This window comes from Eriocheir sinensis, chromosome 32, assembly GCF_024679095.1.
Source record: "Eriocheir sinensis breed Jianghai 21 chromosome 32, ASM2467909v1, whole genome shotgun sequence".
Taxonomy (NCBI): domain Eukaryota; kingdom Metazoa; phylum Arthropoda; class Malacostraca; order Decapoda; family Varunidae; genus Eriocheir; species Eriocheir sinensis.
In genome coordinates this window covers 1,832,054-1,841,726 of record NC_066540.1, presented here as the reverse complement: position 1 = coordinate 1,841,726, position 9,673 = coordinate 1,832,054, and the positions used below count along the sequence as shown (strand labels likewise).

Genomic DNA, 9,673 nt, shown 5'->3' with positions numbered 1-9,673 from the left:
CAGCGACGGAAGAAGAAGAGGCTTCGTCGTAAGAAGAAGCAGCGACGTAAGAAGCAGAAGTAGAGACGGAAGAAGAAGAAGAAGCAGCGACGGAAGAAGAAGAAGCAGCGACGGAAGAAGAAGAAGGAGCGGCGGAAGAAGAAGTAGCATCGACGGAAGAAGAAGAAGAAAGGACGGAAGAAGAAGAAGCGAAAGAAGAAGAAGAAGAAGAAGCAGCGACGGAAGAAGAAGAAGAAAGCGACGGAAGAAAAAGAAGCAGCGACGGAAGAAGAAGCAGCGACGGAAGAAGAAGAAGAAGCTACGAATGAAGAAGAAGCAGTGACGGCTGAAGAAGAAGAAGCGACGGAAGAAGAAGAAGAAGGACGGAAGAAGAAGAAAAAGTAGCGACGGAAGAAGAAGAAGAAGCGACGGAAGAAGAAGAAGCAACGACGGAAGAAGAAGAAGAAGCAGCGACGGAAGAAGAAGAAGCAGCGACGGAAGAAGAAGAAGAAGCAGCGACGGAAGAAGAAGAAACAGCGACGGAAGAAGAAGAAGCAGCGACGGAAGAAGAAGAAGCAGCGACGGAAGAAGAAGAAGCAGCGACGGAAGAAGAAGAAGCAGCGACGGAAGAAGAAGAAACAGCGACGGAAGAAGAAGAAGAAGCAGCGACGGAAGAAGAAGAAGCAGCGACGGAAGAAGAAGAAGCAGCGACGGAAGAAGAAGAAACAGCGACGGAAGAAGAAGTAGCGACGGAAGAAGAAGAAGCAGCGACGGAAGAAGAAGAAGAAGCGACGGAAGAAGAAGAAACAGTGACGGAAGAAGAGGAAGCAGCGACGGAAGAAGAAGCAGCAGCGACGGAAAAAGAAGCAGCGACGGAAGAAGAAGAAGCAGCGACGGAAGAAGAAGAAGTAGCGACGGAAGAAGAAGAAGAAGCGACGGAAGAAGAAGAAGCAACGACGGAAGAAGAAGAAGAAGCAGCGACGGAAGAAGAAGAAGACGCGACGGAAGAAGAAGAAGAAGCGACGGAAGAAGAAGAAGCAGCGACGGAAGAAGAAGAAGAAAGCGACGAAGAAGAAGAAACAGCGACGGAAGAAGAAGAAGAAAGGACGGAAGAATAAGAAGAAGCGTCGTAAGAAGAAGAAGAAGCGACGGAAGAAGAAGAAGCACCGACGGAAGAAGAAGAAGCAGCGACGAAAGAAGAAGAAGCAGCGACGGAAGAAGAAGAAGAAGCAGCGACGGAAGAAGAAGAAGCAGCGATGGAAGAAGAAGAAGCAGCGACGGAAGAAGAAGAGGCAGCGACGGAAGAAGAAGAAGCAGCGACGGAAGAAGAAGAAGCAGCGACGGAAGAAGAAGAAGCAGCGACGAAAGAAGAAGAAGCAGCGACGGAAGAAGAAGAAACAGCGACGGAAGAAGAAGAAACAGCGACGGAAAAAGAAGAAGCAGCGACGGAAGAAGAAGAAGCAGCGACGGAAGAAGAAGAAACAGCGACGGAAGAAGAAGAAACAGCGACGAAAGAAGAAGAAGCAGCGACGGAAGAAGAAGAAGCAGCGACGGAAGAAGAAGAAACAGCGACGAGAGAAGAAGAAGCAGCGACGGAAGAAGAAGAAGCAGCGACGGAAGAAGAAGAAACAGCGACGGAAGAAGAAGCAGCAGCGACGGAAGAAGAAGAAGCAGCGACGGAAGAAGAAGAAGCAGCGACGGAAGAAGCAATGAAATCTCTATTTGAAGTGTCTATCCAAGATTCTGTGACTCCGATGATGTGATAATGATTTGTAGCTGCGAGGACTTCTAAGTCTTCAAATTTGTTAAGTAGGCTACGAGCGTTGACATAGCAATCTTTAATGTGATTCGAGTCGGGGGTTTTGCGGGTTGAATACTCCCTTACGGTGGAGCTGCTGGTGTTCTCGCCTCCGCGTTTTTTGGCTTTCGAAGAGCCACTTGGTCCCAGAGCAGCCTCCCGAAACGGGCTGCTCAAACAGGGTTTAAGTGGATGCCATCAGGAAGGAACAAGTCTGAATCGTAGTAAAAATTGTTCCACAAGTTAGCGAACTGGACGTTTTCTTGTGAGCAAGTGACTGAAGACTGTTGTTTGTGCTGAAGGCCTTACTGTAAAAGCTAGATTCGGCAACGAACCTCGGGAGGATTCCTGAGAATATGATGTTACTGGCATCCGTTTTACATTTATACTGCTTGATCATGCGGCGGTATTTCTCAAGAAGTTCCTCAGAACGGGTTGTCTTTACGTCATTTGTCCTTGCGTATATGACAAAGAAGGAGTTTCGGTCGGCATTTCTCGTTTGTTAAGTTGGTCCTAATGTTTGAGCCAAGTAACACAGGTAAACACATGCCAGCGCTTGGACCGGGTGAAGTAGTGAAGGTTTGTTAAGTTGGTCCTGATGTTTGAGCCAGGTAAGACAGGTGAGCACATGCCAGCGCTTGGACCGGATGAAGTAGTGAAGGTTTGTTAAGTTGGTCCTGATGTTTGAGCCAGGTAATACAGGTAAACACATGCCAGCGCTGGGACCCCGGTGAAGTAATGAAGGTTTATTAGTTTCCTTCAACCTCCAGGAAATGTACGTCATGAATTTACCAGGAAGAGTTATTATGATACACTTTTCATGGCACAAAACTGAACTACACACACACACACACACACACAAACTTATTCAGTGAGTTAGGGGGTAATTAGGCCATGGGACAACGGCCTCTAAGGACAAAAGGAAAGCTGATCGATTGCCTGTGCCTGTTGTTAATTGTTTCTCCTTGTATGCTGTGCCAAAAGGTCATTGGAAGAAAAAAAAATGAATAAATATATAAAGTTCCGTAACGAACGTCACAAATTTCAAAATGAAGGGCTGAGCTAAATGAAAAGAAAAAAAGGGACGGAAAACGAGATGTTTAATGAAAAGAAATATTGCAAAACGAAAGTCCAAAAGCTAAATAGAACGAAAAGAGGGATGCAAAGCGAAAGGCTAAGACCTAGATGAAAAGAAAAGAGGAATGCAAAAGAAAGGCTAAAAGCTAAATGAAAAGAAAAGAAGAGGGGTGCAAAACGAAAGGCTAAAAGTTAAAAGGAAATGAGGAAAAAAAGAATACATAACGAAACCCCGAAAGCTATATAAAAATAAAAGTCACCAAGAGCGCAAAGTGAAAAGTTTAAAGAAATTAAATAAAAAGAGGGATTCCAACAGCATCTGGTGTTCCCAGGCGGTCACCCATCCAAGTACTATCCAGACCCAACGTCGCTTAACTTCGCTGATCGGACGAAGAAGCGGTGTTTTCAACGTGGTGTGGCCGTTGACGATAAAGGAGAATTGGCTTTGATCTTTGAGGCAGGTAACACCGGTAAAAACGTGCCAGCGCTTGGATCGGATGAATTAGTGAACGTTTGTTAAGTTGGTCCTGATTTTTTGAGCCAGGTGACACAGGTAAACACATGCCAGCGCTTGGACCGGGTGAAGTAGTGAAGGTTTGTTAAGTTGGTCCTGATGTTTGAGCCAGGTAACACAGGTAAACACATGCCAGCGCTTGGACCGGGTGAAGTAGTGAAGGTTTGTTAAGTTGGTCCTGATGTTTGAGCCAGGTAACACAGGTAAACACATGCCAGCGCTGGGACTCAGGTGAAGTAAAAAATAAAAAAAAAGTTACGTAACCAGCGACACAAATTCCAAAACGAAAGGCTGAGCTAAATAAAAAAAAAGAGACGAAAAACGAAATGCTTAATGAAAAGAAATGGTGCAAAACGAGAGTCCAAAAGCTAAATAAAACGAAAACAGGGATGCAAAGCGAAAGGCTAAGACCTAGATGAAAAGAAAAGAGGAATGCAAAATAAAGGCTAAAAGCTAAAGGAAAAGAAATGAAGAGGGGTGCAAAACGAATAAATAAATAAAGTTACGTAACCAGCGCCAAAATTTTCAAAACGAAAGGCTGAGCTAAAAGAAAAGAAGAAAAAAGGAAGGGACGGAAAACGAAATGCTTCAGGTAAAGAAATGGTGCAAAACGAAAGTCCAAAAGCTAAATAAAACGAAAACAGGGATGCAAAGCGAAAGGCTAAGACCTAGATGAAAAGAAAAGAGGAATGCAAAAGAAAGGCTAAAAGCTAAAGGAAAAGAAAAGAAGAGGGGTGGAAAACGAAAGGCTAAAAGTTAAAAGGAAAAGAAGAAAAAAAGAATACATAACGAGAGGCCGAAAGCTATATGAAAAGAAAAGTCACCAAGAGCGCAAAGTGAAAAGTTTAAAGAAATTAAATAAAAAGAGGGATGCCAACAGCATCTGGTGTTCCCAGGCGATCACCCATCCAAGTACTATCCAGACCCAACGTCGCTTAACTTCGCTGATCAGACGAGAATCGGTGTTTTCAACGTGGTGTTGCCGTTGACGAGAAAGGAGAATTGGCTTTGATTTTTGAGGCAGGTAACACAGGTAAACACATGCCAGCGCTTGGACCGGGTGAAGTAGTGAACGTTGGTTAAGTTGGTCCTGCTTTTTTGAGCGAGGTGACACATGTAAACACATGCTAGCACTTGGACCGGGTGAAGTAGTGAAGGTTTGTTAAGTTCGTCCTGATGTTTGAGCCAGGTAACACAGGTAAACACATGCCAGCGCTTGGACCGGGTGAAGTAGTGAAGGTTTGTTAAGTTGGACCTGATGTTTGAGCCAGGTAACACAGGTAAACACATGCCATCAATGGGACCCCGGTGAAGTAAAAATAAATAAATAAAGTTACGTAACCAGCGTCACAAATTTCAAAACGAAAGGCTGAGCTAAATGAAAAGAAAAAAAGAGACGGAAAACGAAATGTTTAATGAAAAGAAATGGTGCAAAACGAAAGTCCCAAAGCTAAATAAAACGAGATAGGGAGGCAAAGCGAAAGGCTAAGACGTAGATGAAAAAAAAAGAGGAATGCAAAAGAAAGGCTAAAAGCTAAATGAAAAGAAAAGAAGAGTCGTGCAAAACGAAAGGCTAAAAATTTAATGAAAAAGAAAAAAAGTATGTTAGCCTTTTTGTTCGCTGTTTTTTTGGGTGTTTTTGATTAAGGCGCGAACTGTTATCTCACGTCAGGTCCGGTGTACCGTTGCCTGCTTTCTCCAGTTGATAGAAGTCGTGAGACAACACAATAGCCTTTTAGTTAAGTGGTGTGTGTTATGTGTTGGCCGAGCGGTAGCCGTTATAAGTTCACTTTGAGTTCACTTGATTTACTCTCTCTCTCTCATGTAATTAAAACAGTTGTGGCTTTGTAACTATATTCACAGTCTTAACTATAGTGTGGAGGAGTCACGCACAAGAGTAACGCACACCCCCGAGCAGTCCTCTGCTCTCGCGCGAAGCCCGATATATTCTGCCCGGCGTCTCCCGGGACAGGAGCGGCCAGCGGCACCATGCTTGCTGAGTCAACACCGTTCCCACGGCAAGGAGCACCTGCTAAGCACAACGTAGCGTCTGTGTATAACGTCCTGGCGCCGCTGAGCCATGGCGATACGACATACATTCACACATTCACATGTATGTTATAATATACACATTAAAAATACATAACGAAAGGCCGAAAGCTATATGAAAAGAAAAGAGCTACCAGGAGAGCAGAGTGAAAAGATAAAAGAAATTAAATAAAAAGAGGAATGCCAACAGCATCTGGTGTTCCCAGGCGGTCAACCATCCAAGTACTGTCCAGACCCAACGTCGCTTAACTTCGCTGATCAGACGGGAAGCGGTGTTTTCAACGTGGTGTGGCCGTTGACGAGAAAGGGGAATTGGCTTTGATCTTTGAGGCAGGTAACACAGATAAACATATGCCAGCGCTTGGATCGGGTGAAGTACTGAGTCCTGATGTTTGAGCGAGGTAACACAGGTAAACACATGCCAGCGTTTGGACCGGGAGAAGTAGTGAAGGTTTGTTAAGTTGGTCCTGATGTTTGAGGCAGGTAACACAGGTAAACACATGCCAGCGCTTGGACCGGGTGAAGTAGTGAAGGTTTGTTAAGTTGGTACTGATGTTTGAGGCAGGTAACACAGGTAATCACATGCCAGCGCTTGGACCGGGTGAAGTAGTGAAGGTTTGTTAAGTTGGTCCTGATGTTTGAGGCAGGTAACACAGGTAAACACATGCCAGCGCTTGGACCGGGTGAAGTAGTGAAGGTTTGTTAAGTTGGTCCTGATGTTTGAGCCAGGTAACACAGGTAATCACATGCCAGCGCTTGGACCGGGCGAAGTAGTGAAGGTTTGTTAAGTTGGTCCTGATGTTTGAGCCAGGTGACACAGGTAAACACATGCCAGCGCTTGGACCGGGTGAAGTAGTGAAGGTTTGTTAAGTTGGTCCTGATGTTTGAGCCAGGTAACACAGGTAAACACATGCCGGCGCTTGGACCGGGTGAAGTAGTGAAGGTTTGTTAAGTTGGTACTGATGTTTGAGCCAGGTAACACAGGTAAGCACAGGCTAGCGCTGGGACCCCGGTGAAGTAATGAAGGTTTTTTACTTTCCTTCAACCTCCAGGAAATGTATGTCATGAATTTACCAGGAAGAATTATTATGACACAAACTTTTCATGTCACTAAACTGAACTAAACACACACACACACACACACACACACACACACACACACACACACACACACACACACACACACACACACACACACACAGACACACTTATTCAGTGATTTAGGGGGTAACTAGGATATGGGACCACGGACTCTAAGGACTAGGGAAAGCTGATCGATTGCTTGTGCCTGTTGTTAATTGTTTCTCCTTGTATGCTGTACGAAACGATCATTGGAAGAAAAAGTAAATAAATAAATAAATAAAGTTACGTAACCAGCGTCAAAATTTTCTAAACGAAAGGTTGAGCTAAATGAAAAGAAAAAAAAGGGACGGAAAACGAAATGCTCAAGGAAAAGAAATGGTGCAAAACGAAAGTCCAAAAGCTAAATAAAACGAAAACAGGGATGCAAAGCGAAAGCCTAAGACCTAGATGAAAAGAAAAGAGGAATGCAAAAGAAAGGCTAAAAGCTAAAGGAAAAGAAAAGAAGAGGAATGCAAGACGAAAGGCTAAAAGTTAAATGGAAAAGAAAAAATATATAAAACATAACGAAAGGCCGAAAGCTATATGAAAACGAAAGAGTCACCAGGAGAGCAAAGTGAAAGGTTAAGAGAAATTAAATAAAAAGAGGAATGCCAACAGCATCTGGTGTTCCCAGGCGGTCACCCATCCAAGTACTATCCAAACCCAACGTCGCTTAACTTCGCTGATCGGACGAGAAGCGGTATTTTCAACGTGGTGTGGCCGTTGACGAGAAAGGTGAACTGGCTTTCATCTTTGAGGCAGGTAACACAGGTAAACACATGCCAGCGCTTGGACCGGGTGAAGTAGTGAAGCTTTCTTAAGTTGGTCCTGATGTTTGAGCCAGGTGACACAGTTAAGTGCCAGCGCTTGGACCGGGTGAAGTAGTGAAGGTTTGTTAAGTTGCTCCTTATGTTTGAGCCAGGTAACACAGGTAAACACATGCCAGCGCTGGGACCCCGGTGAAGTAAAAATAAATAAATGAATGAATAAATAAATAAAGTTACGTAACCAGCGTCAAAATTTTCAAAACGAAAGGCTGAGCTAAATCAAAAGAAAAAAAAAGGGACGGAAAACGAAATGCTTAAGGAAAAGAAATGGTGCAAAACGAAAGTCCAAAAGCTAAATAAAACGAAAACAGGGATGCAAAGCGAAAGGCTAAGACCTAGATGAAAAGAAAAGAGGAATGCAAAAGAAAGGCTAAAAGCTAAAAAAAAAGAAAAGAAGAGGGGTGCAAAACGAAAGAAAAAAAATAGAAAACATAACGGAAGGCCGAAAGCTATATGAAAAGAAAAGAGTCATCAGGACCGCAAAGTGAAAAGTTAAGAGAAATTAAATAAAAAAGAGGGATGCCAACAGCATCTGGTGTTCCCAGGCGGTCACCCATCCAAGTACTATCCAGACCCAACGTCGCTTAACTTCGCTGATCGGACGAGAAGCGGTGTTTTCATCGTGGTGTGGCCGTTGACGAGAACTGGCTTTCATCTTTGAGGCAGGTAACACAGGTAAACACATGCCAGCGCTTGGACTAGTGAAGTAGTGAAGGTTTCTTAAGTTGGTCCTGAAAACAGGTATGCAAAGCGAAAGGCTAAGACCTAGATGAAAAGAAAAGAGGAATGCAAAAGAAAGGCTAAAAGCTAAAGGAAAAGAAAAGAAGAGGGGTGCGAAACGAAAGAAAAAAATATAAAACATAACGAAAGGCCGAAAGCTATATGAAAAGAAAAGAGTCATCAGGACCGCAAAGTGAAAAGTTAAGAGAAATTAAATAACAGCATCTGGTGTTCCCAGGCGGTCACCCATCCAAGTACTATCCAGACCCAACGTCGCTTAACTTCGCTGATCGGAGGAGAAGCGGTGTTTTCAACGTGGTGTGGCCGTTGACGAGAAAGGTGAACTGGCTTTCATCTTTGAGGCAGGTATCACAGACAAGCACATGCCAGCGCTTGGACCGGGTGAAGTAGTGAAGGTTTCTTAAGTTGGTCTTGATGTTTGAGCCAGGTGACACAGGTAAATGCCAGCGCTTGGACCGGGTGAAGTAGTGAAGGTTTGTTAAGTTGTTCCTTATGTTTGAGCCAGGTAACACAGGTAAACACATGCCAGCGCTGGGACCCCGGTGAAGTAAAAATAAATAAATGAATGAATAATTAAATAAAGTTACGTAACCAGCGTCAAATTTTTCAAAACGAAAGGCTGAGCTAAATGAAAAGAAAAAAAAAGGGACGGAAAACGAGATGCTTAAGGAAAAGAAATGGTGCAAAACGAAAGTCCAACAGCTAAATGAAACGAAAGTCTATTGTGTTGTCTCACGACTTCTATCAACTGGAGAAAGCAGGCAACGGTACACCGGACCTGACGTGAGATAACAGCTCGCGCCTTAATCAAAAACACACAAAAAAACAGCTAACAAAAAGGCTAACACCTTCTCCGCATGTTTTCAGACAGATTGCAGCAAGACCTCAACCTAAATCCATATTATTCTCCCCCACAACCTAGATTGCAAGTAGCGTAAGTTAATAATAGAGTAAAGCAACAGTTAATGTCCGCATGACAGGTGGAGAGAGGTGTGGGTGCAGTAAGGTGACAGGGTACTGGTGCGTCCATAGTACCGCCGGTAAAACGAGGATCAAGCCTCCACTGGTGCCCCTGAAACTACACCTCACCTATCGTTAGTATTAGGGGAGATTCTGGGGCTGCCCTGTGTAGGCCACAGTCTCCCTGTGTTTCTATGTTCTTATGTTCTTATGTAATGAAATCATTTTCCCCCACTGCTTAGGTTACCAGTAGTGTAAGTTAAGGGTAGTAATTTCCTCTTATTTCTCTATTTACTGTAAAATTTCCATGTCCCTTTCTTCCTTAAAGGTACATGGTGTTCTCTTCTAACTATTTCCTGCCGGCACGTTGCCGGAGGGAGAGGTGGGTGGGGAGGAGCCTTCATCTATTCTGTCCTCTCCTACCACACGTAGATTACTAGTAGTAGCGGTAGTAAACAGACACCCTCGCCATAGACCGATAAGTCTTCTGGTGTCTGTTCTTCCTATGTATTCCTATGCATTCTATCCTCACACACCTTCCCCCCCTGCATCTCTTCCCTCTCCTTTACAAACTTCCCTACCACATTAATCTCCTCCCTTATTCTC

At 44.0% G+C, this 9,673-nt stretch overlaps 6 non-coding genes across 6 annotated transcripts; all 6 read right to left on the bottom strand.

Annotated features, from left to right (window-relative positions):
- Positions 1-3,161: 3,161 nt before the first annotated feature.
- LOC127006485 (5S ribosomal RNA) lies at positions 3,162-3,281 on the bottom strand. Its single transcript, XR_007759595.1, has one exon. It is a non-coding gene; the product is annotated as a 5S ribosomal RNA (ribosomal RNA).
- A 958-nt stretch (positions 3,282-4,239) lies between these two features.
- LOC127006486 (5S ribosomal RNA) lies at positions 4,240-4,358 on the bottom strand. The gene has a single exon (XR_007759596.1). It is a non-coding gene; the product is annotated as a 5S ribosomal RNA (ribosomal RNA).
- A 1,240-nt stretch (positions 4,359-5,598) lies between these two features.
- On the bottom strand, positions 5,599-5,717 carry LOC127006489 (5S ribosomal RNA). The gene has a single exon (XR_007759599.1). It is a non-coding gene; the product is annotated as a 5S ribosomal RNA (ribosomal RNA).
- Positions 5,718-7,148: 1,431 nt separating this feature from the next.
- On the bottom strand, positions 7,149-7,267 carry LOC127006490 (5S ribosomal RNA). The gene has a single exon (XR_007759600.1). It is a non-coding gene; the product is annotated as a 5S ribosomal RNA (ribosomal RNA).
- A 619-nt stretch (positions 7,268-7,886) lies between these two features.
- On the bottom strand, positions 7,887-8,005 carry LOC127006488 (5S ribosomal RNA). Its single transcript, XR_007759598.1, has one exon. It is a non-coding gene; the product is annotated as a 5S ribosomal RNA (ribosomal RNA).
- Positions 8,006-8,299: 294 nt separating this feature from the next.
- LOC127006491 (5S ribosomal RNA) lies at positions 8,300-8,418 on the bottom strand. The gene has a single exon (XR_007759601.1). It is a non-coding gene; the product is annotated as a 5S ribosomal RNA (ribosomal RNA).
- Positions 8,419-9,673: the final 1,255 nt, after the last annotated feature.